This window comes from Pseudophryne corroboree, chromosome 11 (genome assembly GCF_028390025.1).
Source record: "Pseudophryne corroboree isolate aPseCor3 chromosome 11, aPseCor3.hap2, whole genome shotgun sequence".
Taxonomy (NCBI): domain Eukaryota; kingdom Metazoa; phylum Chordata; class Amphibia; order Anura; family Myobatrachidae; genus Pseudophryne; species Pseudophryne corroboree.
This window is the reverse complement of record NC_086454.1, coordinates 207,674,711-207,688,697: the sequence shown is the minus strand read 5'-3', so window position 1 is coordinate 207,688,697 and position 13,987 is coordinate 207,674,711. Positions and strand designations below refer to the sequence as shown.

Below are 13,987 nucleotides of genomic sequence, written 5' to 3'. Positions count from 1 at the left end.
GGTGATAGAAAAGGTTTAAAAAAAATAAACAACAATGTTATCATAATAAATGTCATTTTTTAGCTTCTGTGTTCATTTTTTGCAAGCTAAACACTGCAAGACTGTTGTACAGTTGAAGCAAGGATAAAATATCAACTCTAGTGATGAGACACTTGCTGTAATGACTTCCAACTCAGACGGGACTAAAACCCACAACCACTGGCTTAGGAGAACAGTGCCTTAACCATTATGCCAGTGCTGCTTAATGATGTCCTTATTTAAGACTGATAGGTTTTTAATAGTCAATTATTTATTTTTGAAAAAAAGTGATGCTGTTTACTGTGTTCTTTGCATTACCAAGTCCAGCAAGAAATGTGCTGGTACTATCCAGAGCTGTCAGTATGGATTATCATGCTATATTGCAGAAAATCAATTTGATGTGGATTTTATTCAATACAATCAGTACAGTCATAAGTATTGAAAAAGAAAATAATTTTTGGTGATGAATGATGAGCAACAAACAAACATGCATGCCAGATGGCACTTGAATAAGCTGTCCACGGTGATAGAAAAGGTTTAAAATAAACCAACAACAATGTTATCATAATAAATGTCATATTTAGCTTCTGTGGTCATTTTTTACTAGCTTAACACTGCAAGACTGTTGTACAGTTGAAGCAAGGATAAAATATCAACTCTAGTGATGAGACACTTGTTGTAATGACTTCCACCCCAGATGGGACTTGGACCAACAACCCCTGGCTTAGGAGGACAGTGACTTATCCATTATGCCAGTGGTGCTTACTGATGTCCTTATTTAAGACTGATAGGTTTTTAATAGTCAATTATTTATTTTTGAGGAAAAAGTGAAGCTGTTTACTGTGTTCTTTGCATTACCATGTCCAGCAGGAAATGTGCTGGTACTATCCAGAGCTGTCAGTATGGATTATCATGCTATATTGCAGAAAATCAATTTGATGCAACTGCTTTACCAACAATATGTTAATCTTTTCCATTGCTGTTTTGTTGGCTGACTGAAGGAAGATATGCAGTGCATTTGAACCAAAGCAGATGTGTGCTGAAAACTTAAATGCACAATCATGTTTGTGTTTTTTCTTTCTTTCTTCCATCCTTTGTAATATCATATTAAATATTAAGGTAGCAGTTTACAATCAATGATTATTGACATAAGAAAAAGAATAAAAACAGTAAACAAAGCTGCTCCAGGTGAGTCAAAGGTGCTCCAGGTGAGGTTTGAACTTACAATTTCTGCATTGCTCAACATATACTGTCTTATAAATACTGTGCGCTGACCAATTGCGCCACTGGAGCACTTAGCAGCATCTGTTGGTTATGCTAGATGTGGATTTTATTCAATACAACCAGTACAGTCATAAGAATTGAAAAAGAAAATAATTTTTGGTGATGAATGATGAGCAACAAACGAACGTGCATGCTAGATGGCACTTGAATAAGCTGTCCTCGGTGATAGAAAAGGTTTAAAAAAAACAACAACAATGTTATCATAATAAATGTCATTTTTTAGCTTCTGTGGTCATTTTTTGCCAGCTACACACTGCAAGACTGTTGTACAGTTGAAGCAAGGATAAAATATCAACTCTAGTGATGAGACACTTGCTGTAATGACTTCCAACTCAGACCGGACTAAAACCCACAACCACTGGCTTAGGAGAACAGTGCCTTATCCATTATGCCAGTGGTGCTTACTGATGTCCTTATTTAAGACTGATAGGTTTTTAATAGTCAATTATTTATTTTTGAAAAAAAGTGAAGCTGTTTACTGTGTTCTTTGCATTACCAAGTCCAGCATGAAATGTGCTGGTACTATGCAGAGCTGTCAGTATGGATTATCATGCTATATTGCAGAAAATCAATTTGATGCAACTGCTTTACCAACAGTATGTTTATCTTTTCCATTGCTGTTTTGTTGGCTGACTGAAGGAAGATATGCAGTGCATTTGAACCAAAGCAGATGTGTGCTTACAACTTAAATGCACAATCATATTTGTGTGTTTTTTTTCTTTCTTCCATCATTTGTAATATCATATTAAATATTAAGGTAGCAGTTTATAATCAATTACTAATGACATAAGTAAAGGAAAAAAATAGTATACAAAGCTGATCCAGGAGAAGCTTGAACTCACAACCTCGGCATTGCTCAACAGATACTGTCTTACAAGTACCGCGCACTGACCAATTGCACCAATGGAACACTTTGCAGCATTAATTGGTTATGCTAGATGTGGATTTTATTCAATACAATCAGTACAGTCATAAGAATTGAAAAAGAAAATCATTTTTGGTGATGAATGATGAGCAACAAAGGAACATGCATGCCAGATGGCACTTGAATAAGCAGTCCACGGTGATAGAAAAGGTTTAAAATAAACCAACAACAATGTCATCATAATAAATGTCATATTTAACTTCTGTGGTCATTTTTTACAAGCTAAACACTGCAAGACTGTTTTACAGTTGAAGCAAGGATAAAATATCATCTCTAGTGATGAGACACCTGCTGTAATGACTTCCACCCCAGATGGGACTTGAACCCACAAACCCTTGCTTAGGAGGACAGTGACTTATCCATTATGCCAGTGGTGCTTACTGATGTTCTTTTTTAAGACTGTTAGGTTTTTAATAGTCAATTATTTATTTTTGAGGAAAAAGTGAAGCTGTTTACTGTGTTCTTTGCGTTACCAAGTCCAGCAGGAAATGTGCTGGTACTATCCAGAGCTGTCAGTATGGATTATCATGCTATATTGCAGAAAATCAATTTGATGCAACTGCTTTACCAACAGTATGTTAATCTTTTCCATTGCTGTTTTGTTGGCTGACTGAAAGAAGATATGCAGTGCATTTGAACCAAAGCAGATGTGTGCTGACAACTTAAATGTACAATCATGTTTGTGTTTTTTCTTTCTTTCTTTCTTCCATCCTTTGTAATATCATATTAAATATTAAGGTAGCAGTTTATAATCAATGATTATTGACATAAGAAAAATAATAAAAACAGTAAACAAAGCTGATCCAGGTGAGGTTTGAACTCACAACCTCGGCATTGCTCAACAGATACTGTCTTATAAGTACCGTGCGCTGACCAATTGCGCCACTGGAGCACTTAGCAGCATCTGTCGGTTATGCTAGATGTGGATTATATTCAATACAATCAGTATAGTCATAAGAATTGAAATAGAAAATCATGTTTGGTGATGAATGATGAGCAACAAACGAACGTGCATGCCAGATGGCACTTGAATAAGCTGTCCACGGTGATAGAAAAGGTTTAAAAAAAATAAACAACAATGTTATCATAATAAATGTCATTTTTTTAGCTTCTGTGTTCATTTTTTGCAAGCTAAACACTGCAAGACTGTTGTACAGTTGAAGCAAGGATAAAATATCAACTCTAGTGATGAGACACTTGCTGTAATGACTTCCAACTCAGACGGGACTAAAACCCACAACCACTGGCTTAGGAGAACAGTGCCTTAACCATTATGCCAGTGGTGCTTAATGATGTCCTTATTTAAGACTGATAGGTTTTTAATAGTCAATTATTTATTTTTGAAAAAAAGTGAAGCTGTTTACTGTGTTCTTTGCATTACCAAGTCCAGCAAGAAATGTGCTGGTACTATCCAGAGCTGTCAGTATGGATTATCATGCTATATTGCAGAAAATCAATTTGATGCAACTGCTTTACCAACAGTATGTTTATCTTTTCCATTGCTGTTTTGTTGGCTGACTGAAGGAAGATATGCAGTGCATTTGAACCAAAGCAGATGTGTGCTGACAACTTAAATGCACAATCATATTTGTGTTTTTTTTTTCTTCCATCATTTGTAATATCATATTAAATATTAAGGTAGCAGTTTATAATCAATGACTAATGACATAAGTAAAGGAAAAAAACAGTATACAAAGCTGCTCCAGGTGAGGTTTGAACTCACAACCTCGGCATTGCACAACAGATACTGTCTTATAAGTACCGCGCGCTGACCAATTGCGCCACTGGAGCACTTAGCAGCATCAGTTGGTTATGCTAGATGTGGATTTTATTCAATACAATCAGTACAGTCATAAGAATTGAAAAAGAAAATCATTTTTGGTGATGAATGATGAGCAACAAACGAACATGCATGCCAGATGGCACTTGAATAAGCTGTCCACGGTGATAGAAAAGGTTTAATATAAACCAACAACAATGTTATCATAATAAATGTCATATTTAGCTTCTGTGGTCATTTTTTACAAGCTAAACACTGCAAGACTGTTTTACAGTTGAAGCAAGGATAAAATATCAACTCTAGTGATGAGACACTTGTTGTAATGACTTCCACCCCAGATGGGACTTGGACCCACAACCCCTGGCTTAGGAGGACAGTGACTTATCCATTATTTAAGACTGTTAGGTTTTTAATAGTCAATTATTTATTTTTGAGGAAAAAGTGAAGCTGTTTACTGTGTTCTTTGCGTTACCAAGTCCAGCAGGAAATGTGCTGGTACTATCCAGAGCTGTCAGTATGGATTATTATGCTATATTGCAGAAAATCAATTTGATGCAACTGCTTTACCAACAGTATGTTAATCTTTTCCATTGCTGTTTTGTTGGCTGATTGAAGGAAGATATGCAGTGCATTTGAACCAAAGCAGATGTGTGCTGACAACTTAAATGCACAATCATGTTTGTGTTTTTTCTTTCTTTCTTCCATCCTTTGTAATATCATATTAAATATTAAGGTAGCAGTTTATAATCAATGATTATTGACATAAGAAAAAGAATAAAAACAGTAAACAAAGCTGCTCCAGGTGAGGTTTGAACTTACAAGCTCGGCATTGCTCAACAGATACTGTCTTATAAGTACCGTGCGCTGACCAATTGCGCCATTGGAGCACTTAGCAGCATCTGTCGGTTATGCTAGATGTGGATTTTATTCAATACAATCAGTATAGTCATAAGAATTGAAATAGAAAATCATATTTGGTGATGAATGATGAGCAACAAACGAACGTGCATGCCAGGTAGCACTTGAATAAGCTGTCCACGGTGATAGAAAAGGTTTAAAAAAAATAAACAACAATGTTATCATAATAAATGTCATTTTTTAGCTTCTGTGTTCATTTTTTGCAAGCTAAACACTGCAAGACTGTTGTACAGTTGAAGCAAGGATAAAATATCAACTCTAGTGATGAGACACTTGCTGTAATGACTTCCAACTCAGACGGGACTAAAACCCACAACCACTGGCTTAGGAGAACAGTGCCTTAACCATTATGCCAGTGGTGCTTAATGATGTCCTTATTTAAGACTGATAGGTTTTTAATAGTCAATTATTTATTTTTGAAAAAAAGTGAAGCTGTTTACTGTGTTCTTTGCATTACCAAGTCCAGCAAGAAATGTGCTGGTACTATCCAGAGCTGTCAGTATGGATTATCATGCTATATTGCAGAAAATCAATTTGATGCAACTGCTTTACCAACAGTATGTTTATCTTTTCCATTGCTGTTTTGTTGGCTGACTGAAGGAAGATATGCAGTGCATTTGAACTAAAGCAAATGTGTGCTTACAACTTAAATGCACAATCATATTTGTGTTTTTTTTTTCTTCCATCATTTGTAATATCATATTAAATATTTAGGTAGCAGTTTATAATCAATGACTAATGACATAAGTAAAGGAAAAAAACAGTATACAAAGCTGCTCCAGGTGAGGTTTGAACTCACAACCTCGGCATTGCAAAACAGATACTGTTTTATAAGTACCGCGCGCTAACCAATTGCGCCACTGGAGCACTTAGCAGAATCATTTGGTTATGCTAGATGTGGATTTTATTCAATACAATCAGTACAGTCATAAGTATTGAAAAAGAAAATAATTTTTGGTGTTGAATGATTAGCAACAAACGAACATGCATGCCAGATGGCACTTGAATAAGCTGTCCACGGTGATAGAAAAGGTTTACAATAAACCAACAACAAAGTTATCATAATAAATGTCATATTTAGCTTCTGTGGTCATTTTTTACAAGCTAAACACTGCAAGACTGTTGTACAGTTGAAGCAAGGATAAAATATCAACTCTAGTGATGAGACACTTGGTGTAATGACTTCCACCCCAGATGGGACTTGGACCCACAACCCCTGGCTTAGGATGACAGTGACTTATCCATTATTTAAGACTGTTAGGTTTTTAATAGTCAATTATTTATTTTTGAGGAAAAAGTGAAGCTGTTTACTGTGTTCTTTGCGTTACCAAGTCCAGCAGGAAATGTGCTGGTACTATCCAGAGCTGTCAGTATGGATTATTATGCTATATTGCAGAAAATCAATTTGATGCAACTGCTTTACCAACAGTATGTTAATCTTTTCCATTGCTGTTTTGTTGGCTGACTGAAGGAAGATATGCAGTGCATTTGAACCAAAGCAGATGTGTGCTGACAACTTAAATGCACAATCATGTTTGTGTTTTTTCTTTCTTTCTTCCATCCTTTGTAATATCATATTAAATATTAAGGTAGCAGTTTATAATCAATGATTATTGACATAAGAAAAAGAATAAAAACAGTAAACAAAGCTGCTCCAGGTGAGGTTTGAACTTACAACCTCGGCATTGCTCAACAGATACTGTCTTATAAGTACCGTGCGCTGACCAATCGCGCCACTGGAGCACTTAGCAGCATCTGTTGGTTATGCTAGATGTGGATTTTATTCAATACAATCAGTATAGTCATAAGAATTGAAATAGAAAATCATATTTGGTGATGAATGATGAGCAACAAACGAACGTGCATGCCAGATGGCACTTGAATAAGCTGTCCACGGTGATAGAAAAGGTTTAAAAAAAATAAACAACAATGTTATCATAATAAATGTCATTTTTTAGCTTCTGTGTTCATTTTTTGCAAGCTAAACACTGCAAGACTGTTGTACAGTTGAAGCAAGGATAAAATATCAACTCTAGTGATGAGACACTTGCTGTAATGACTTCCAACTCAGACGGGACTAAAACCCACAACCACTGGCTTAGGAGAACAGTGCCTTAACCATTATGCCAGTGGTGCTTAATGATGTCCTTATTTAAGACTGATAGGTTTTTAATAGTCAATTATTTATTTTTGAAAAAAAGTGAAGCTGTTTACTGTGTTCTTTGCATTACCAAGTCCAGCAAGAAATGTGCTGGTACTATCCAGAGCTGTCAGTATGGATTATCATGCTATATTGCAGAAAATCAATTTGATGTGGATTTTATTCAATACAATCAGTACAGTCATAAGTATTGAAAAAGAAAATAATTTTTGGTGATGAATGATGAGCAACAAACAAACATGCATGCCAGATGGCACTTGAATAAGCTGTCCACGGTGATAGAAAAGGTTTAAAATAAACCAACAACAATGTTATCATAATAAATGTCATATTTAGCTTCTGTGGTCATTTTTTACAAGCTTAACACTGCAAGACTGTTGTACAGTTGAAGCAAGGATAAAATATCAACTCTAGTGATGAGACACTTGTTGTAATGACTTCCACCCCAGATGGGACTTGGACCCACAACCCCTGGCTTAGGAGGACAGTGACTTATCCATTATGCCAGTGGTGCTTACTGATGTCCTTATTTAAGACTGATAGGTTTTTAATAGTCAATTATTTATTTTTGAGGAAAAAGTGAAGCTGTTTACTGTGTTCTTTGCATTACCATGTCCAGCAGGAAATGTGCTGGTACTATCCAGAGCTGTCAGTATGGATTATCATGCTATATTGCAGAAAATCAATTTGATGCAACTGCTTTACCAACAGTATGTTAATCTTTTCCATTGCTGTTTTGTTGGCTGACTGAAGGAAGATATGCAGTGCATTTGAACCAAAGCAGATGTGTGCTGACAACTTAAATGCACAATCATGTTTGTGTTTTTTCTTTCTTTCTTCCATCCTTTGTAATATCATATTAAATATTAAGGTAGCAGTTTATAATCAATGATTATTGACATAAGAAAAAGAATAAAAACAGTAAACAAAGCAGCTCCAGGTGAGTCAAAGGTGCTCCAGGTGAGGTTTGAACTAACAACCTCGGCATTGTTCAACAGATATTGTCTTATAAGTACTGTGCGCTGACCAATTGCGCCACTGGAGCACTTAGCAGCATCTCTTGGTTATGCTATATGTGGATTTTATTCAATACAACCAGTACAGTCATAAAAATTGAAAAAGAAAATAATTTTTGGTAATGAATGATGAGCAACAAACGAACGTGCATGCCAGATGGCACTTGAATAAGCTGTCCTCGGTGATAGAAAAGGTTTAAAAAAAACAACAACAATGTTATCATAATAAGTGTCATTTTTTAGCTTCTGTGGTCATTTTTTGCCAGCTAAACACTGCAAGACTGTTGTACAGTTGAAGCAAGGATAAAATATCAACTCTAGTGATGAGACACTTGCTGTAATGACTTCCAACTCAGACGGGACTAAAACCCACAACCACTGGCTTAGGAGAACAGTGCCTTATCCATTATGCCAGTGGTGCTTACTGATGTCCTTATTTAAGACTGATAGGTTTTTAATAGTCAATTATTTATTTTTGAAAAAAGTAAAGCTGTTTACTGTGTTCTTTGCATTACCAAGTCCAGCATGAAATGTGCTGGTACTATGCAGAGCTGTCAGTATGGATTATCATGCTATATTGCAGAAAATCAATTTGATGCAACTGCTTTACCAACAGTATGTTTATCTTTTCCATTGCTGTTTTGTTGGCTGACTGAAGGAAGATATGCAGTGCATTTGAACCAAAGCAGATGTGTGCTTACAACTTAAATGCACAATCATATTTGTGTTTTTTTTTTCTTCCATCATTTGTAATATCATATTAAATATTAAGGTACCAGTTTATAATCAATGACTAATGACATAAGTAAAGAAAAAAAACAGTATACAAAGCTGATCCAGGAGAAGCTTGAACTCACAACCTCGGCATTGCTCAACAGATACTGTCTTACAAGTACCACGCACTGACCAATTGCACCAATGGAACACTTTGCAGCATTTATTGGTTATGCTAGATGTGGATTTTATTCAATACAATCAGTACAGTCATAAGAATTGAAAAAGAAAATCATTTTTGATGATGAATGATGAGCAACAAAGGAACATGCATGCCAGATGGCACTTGAATAAGCTGTCCACGGTGATAGAAAAGGTTTAAAATAAACCAACAACAATGTCATCATAATAAATGTAATATTTAGCTTCTGTGGTCATTTTTTACAAGCTAAACACTGCAAGACTGTTTTACAGTTGAAGCAAGGATAAAATATCAACTCTAGTGATGAGACACTTGCTGTAATGACTTCCACCCCAGATGGGACTTGGACCCACAACCCCTGGCTTAGGAGGACAGTGACTTATCCATTATGCCAGTGGTGCTTACTGATGTTCTTATTTAAGACTGTTAGGTTTTTAATAGTCAATTATTTATTTTTGAGGAAAAAGTGAAGCTGTTTACTGTGTTCTTTGCGTTACCAAGTCCAGCAGGAAATGTGCTGGTACTATCCAGAGCTGTCAGTATGGATTATCATGCTATATTGCAGAAAATCAATTTGATGCAACTGCTTTACCAACAGTATGTTTATCTTTTCCATTGCTGTTTTGTTGGCTGACTGAAGGAAGATATGCAGTGCATTTGAACCAAAGCAGATGTGTGCTGACAACTTAAATGTACAATCATGTTTGTGTTTTTTCTTTCTTTCTTCCATCCTTTGTAATATCATATTAAATATTAAGGTAGCAGTTTATAATCAATGACTAATGACATAAGTAAAGGAAAAAAACAGTATACAAAGCTGCTCCAAGTGAGGTTTGAACTCACAACCTCGGCATTGCACAACAGATACTGTCTTATAAGTACCGCGCGCTGACCAATTGCGCCACTGGAGCACTTAGCAGAATCAGTTGGTTATGCTAGATGTGGATTTTATTCAATACAATCAGTACAGTCATAAGTATTGAAAAAGAAAATAATTTTTGGTGTTGAATGATTAGCAACAAACGAACATGCATGCCAGATGGCACTTGAATAAGCTGTCCACGGTGATAGAAAAGGTTTAAAATAAACCAACAACAATGTTATCATAATAAATGTCATATTTAGCTTCTGTGGTCATTTTTTACAAGCTAAACACTGCAAGACTGTTGTACAGTTGAAGCAAGGATAAAATATCAACTCTAGTGATGAGACACTTGGTGTAATGACTTCCACCCCAGATGGGACTTGGACCCACAACCCCTGGCTTAGGAGGACAGTGACTTATCCATTATGCCAGTGGTGCTTACTGATGTTCTTATTTAAGACTGTTAGGTTTTTAATATTCAATTATTTATTTTTGAGGAAAAAGTGAAGCTGTTTACTGTGTTCTTTGCGTTACCAAGTCCAGCAGGAAATGTGCTGGTACTATCCAGAGCTGTCAGTATGGATTATCATGCTATATTGCAGAAAATCAATTTGATGCAACTGCTTTACCAACAGTATGTTTATCTTTTCCATTGCTGTTTTGTTGGCTGACTGAAGGAAGATATGCAGTGCATTTGAACCAAAGCAGATGTGTGCTTACAACTTAAATGCACAATCATATTTGTGTTTTTTTTTTCTTCCATCATTTGTAATATCATATTAAATATTAAGGTAGCAGTTTATAATCAATGACTAATGACATAAGTAAAGGAAAAAAACAGTAAACAAAGCCTTTCCAGGTGAGGTTTGAACTCACAACCTCAGCATTGCACAACAGATACTGTCTTATAAGTACTGCGCACTGACCAATTGCGCCACTGGAGCACTTAGCAGTGTCGGTTGGTTATGCTAGATGTGGATTTTATTCAATACAATCAGTACAGTCATAAGTATTGAAAAAGAAAATAATTTTTGGTGATGAATGATGAGCAACAAAGGAACATGCATGCCAGATGGCACTTGAATAAGCTGTCCACGGTGATAGAAAAGGTGTAAAATAAACAACAACAATGTTATCATAATAAATGTCATATTTAGCTTCTGTGGTCATTTTTTACAAGCTTAACACTGCAAGACTGTTGTACAGTTGAAGCAAGGATAAAATATCAACTCTAGTGATGAGACACTTGTTGTAATGACTTCCACCCCAGATGGGACTTGGACCCACAACCCCTGGCTTAGGAGGACAGTGACTTATCCATTATGCCAGTGGTGCTTACTGATGTCCTTATTTAAGACTGATAGGTTTTTAATAGTCAATTATTTATTTTTGAGGAAAAAGTGAAGCTGTTTACTGTGTTCTTTGCATTACCATGTCCAGCAGGAAATGTGCTGGTACTATCCAGAGCTGTCAGTATGGATTATCATGCTATATTGCAGAAAATCAATTTGATGCAACTGCTTTACCAACAGTATGTTAATCTTTTCCATTGCTGTTTTGTTGGCTGACTGAAGGAAGATATGCAGTGCATTTGAACCAAAGCAGATGTGTGCTGACAACTTAAATGCACAATCATGTTTGTGTTTTTTCTTTCTTTCTTCCATCCTTTGTAATATCATATTAAATATTAAGGTAGCAGTTTACAATCAATGATTATTGAAATAAGAAAAAGAATAAAAACAGTAAACAAAGCTGCTCCTGGTGAGTCAAAGGTGCTCCAGGTGAGGTTTGAACTTACAACCTCTGCATTGCTCAACAGATACTGTCTTATAAGTACTGTGCGCTGACCAATTGCGCCACTGGAGCACTTAGCAGCGTCTGTTGGTTATGCTAGATGTGGATTTTATTCAATACAACCAGTACAGTCATAAAAATTGAAAAAGAAAATAATTTTTGGTGATGAATGATGAGCAACAAACGAACGTGCATGCTAGATGGCACTTGAATAAGCTATCCTCGGTGATAGAAAAGGTTTAAAAAAAACAACAACAATGTTATCATAATAAATGTCATTTTTTAGCTTCTGTGGTCATTTTTTGCCAGCTAAACACTGCAAGACTGTTGTACAGTTGAAGCAAGGATAAAATATCAACTCTAGTGATGAGACACTTGCTGTAATGACTTCCAACTCAGACCGGACTAAAACCCACAACCACTGGCTTAGGAGAACAGTGCCTTATCCATTATGCCAGTGGTGCTTACTGATGTCCTTATTTAAGACTGTTAGGTTTTTAATAGTCAATTATTTATTTTTGAGGAAAAAGTGAAGCTGTTTACTGTGTTCTTTGCGTTACCAAGTCCAGCAGGAAATGTGCTGGTACTATCCAGAGCTGTCAGTATGGATTATCATGCTATATTGCAGAAAATCAATTTGATGCAACTGCTTTACCAACAATATGTTAATCTTTTTCATTGCTGTTTTGTTGGCTGACTGAAGGAAGATATGCAGTGCATTTGAACCAAAGCAGATGTGTGCTGACAACTTAAATGCACAATCATGTTTGTGTTTTTTCTTTCTTTCTTCCATCCTTTGTAATATCATATTAAATATTAAGGTAGCAGTTTATAATCAATGATTATTGACATAAGAAAAATAATAAAAACAGTAAACAAAGATGCTCCAGGTGAGGTTTGAACTCACAACCTCGGCATAGCTCAACAGATACTGTCTTATAAGTACCGAACGCTGACCAATTGCGCCACTGGAGCACTTAGCAGCATCAGTTGGTTATGCTAGATGTGGATTTTATTCAATACAATCAGTACAGTCATAAGAATTGAAAAAGAAAATCATTTTTGGTGATGAATGATGAGCAACAAACGAACATGCATGCCAGATGGCACTTGAATAAGCTGTCCACGGTGATAGAAAAGGTTTAATATAAACCAACAACAATGTTATCATAATAAATGTCATATTTAGCTTCTGTGGTCATTTTTTACAAGCTAAACACTGCAAGACTGTTTTACAGTTGAAGCAAGGATAAAATATCAACTCTAGTGATGAGACACTTGTTGTAATGACTTCCACCCCAGATGGGACTTGGACCCACAACCCCTGGCTTAGGAGGACAGTGACTTATCCATTATTTAAGACTGTTAGGTTTTTAATAGTCAATTATTTATTTTTGAGGAAAAAGTGAAGCTGTTTACTGTGTTCTTTGCGTTACCAAGTCCAGCAGGAAATGTGCTGGTACTATCCAGAGCTGTCAGTATGGATTATTATGCTATATTGCAGAAAATCAATTTGATGCAACTGCTTTACCAACAGTATGTTAATCTTTTCCATTGCTGTTTTGTTGGCTGATTGAAGGAAGATATGCAGTGCATTTGAACCAAAGCAGATGTGTGCTGACAACTTAAATGCACAATCATGTTTGTGTTTTTTCTTTCTTTCTTCCATCCTTTGTAATATCATATTAAATATTAAGGTAGCAGTTTATAATCAATGATTATTGACATAAGAAAAAGAATAAAAACAGTAAACAAAGCTGCTCCAGGTGAGGTTTGAACTTACAACCTCGGCATTGCTCAACAGATACTGTCTTATAAGTACCGTGCGCTGACCAATTGCGCCATTGGAGCACTTAGCAGCATCTGTCGGTTATGCTAGATGTGGATTTTATTCAATACAATCAGTACAGTCATAAGAATTGAAAAAGAAAATCATTTTTGGTGATGAATGATGAGCAACAAACGAACATGCATGCCAGATGGCACTTGAATAAGCTGTCCACGGTGATAGAAAAGGTTTAATATAAACCAACAACAATGTTATCATAATAAATGTCATATTTAGCTTCTGTGGTCATTTTTTACAAGCTAAACACTGCAAGACTGTTTTACAGTTGAAGCAAGGATAAAATATCAACTCTAGTGATGAGACACTTGTTGTAATGACTTCCACCCCAGATGGGACTTGGACCCACAACCCCTGGCTTAGGAGGACAGTGACTTATCCATTATTTAAGACTGTTAGGTTTTTAATAGTCAATTATTTATTTTTGAGGAAAAAGTGAAGCTGTTTACTGTGTTCTTTGCATT

General features: G+C 35.9%; 4 non-coding genes across 4 annotated transcripts; all 4 read right to left on the bottom strand.

Moving 5' to 3' along the window:
• Positions 1–3,925: 3,925 nt before the first annotated feature.
• On the bottom strand, positions 3,926–4,018 carry TRNAI-UAU (transfer RNA isoleucine (anticodon UAU)). The gene is given in 2 exon segments: positions 3,926–3,961; positions 3,981–4,018. It is a non-coding gene; the product is annotated as a tRNA-Ile (tRNA).
• Positions 4,019–5,699: 1,681 nt separating this feature from the next.
• Positions 5,700–5,792, bottom strand: TRNAI-UAU (transfer RNA isoleucine (anticodon UAU)). The gene is given in 2 exon segments: positions 5,700–5,735; positions 5,755–5,792. It is a non-coding gene; the product is annotated as a tRNA-Ile (tRNA).
• A 4,044-nt stretch (positions 5,793–9,836) lies between these two features.
• On the bottom strand, positions 9,837–9,929 carry TRNAI-UAU (transfer RNA isoleucine (anticodon UAU)). The gene is given in 2 exon segments: positions 9,837–9,872; positions 9,892–9,929. It is a non-coding gene; the product is annotated as a tRNA-Ile (tRNA).
• Positions 9,930–12,559: 2,630 nt separating this feature from the next.
• On the bottom strand, positions 12,560–12,652 carry TRNAI-UAU (transfer RNA isoleucine (anticodon UAU)). The gene is given in 2 exon segments: positions 12,560–12,595; positions 12,615–12,652. It is a non-coding gene; the product is annotated as a tRNA-Ile (tRNA).
• Between the last annotated feature and the right edge of the window lie 1,335 nt (positions 12,653–13,987).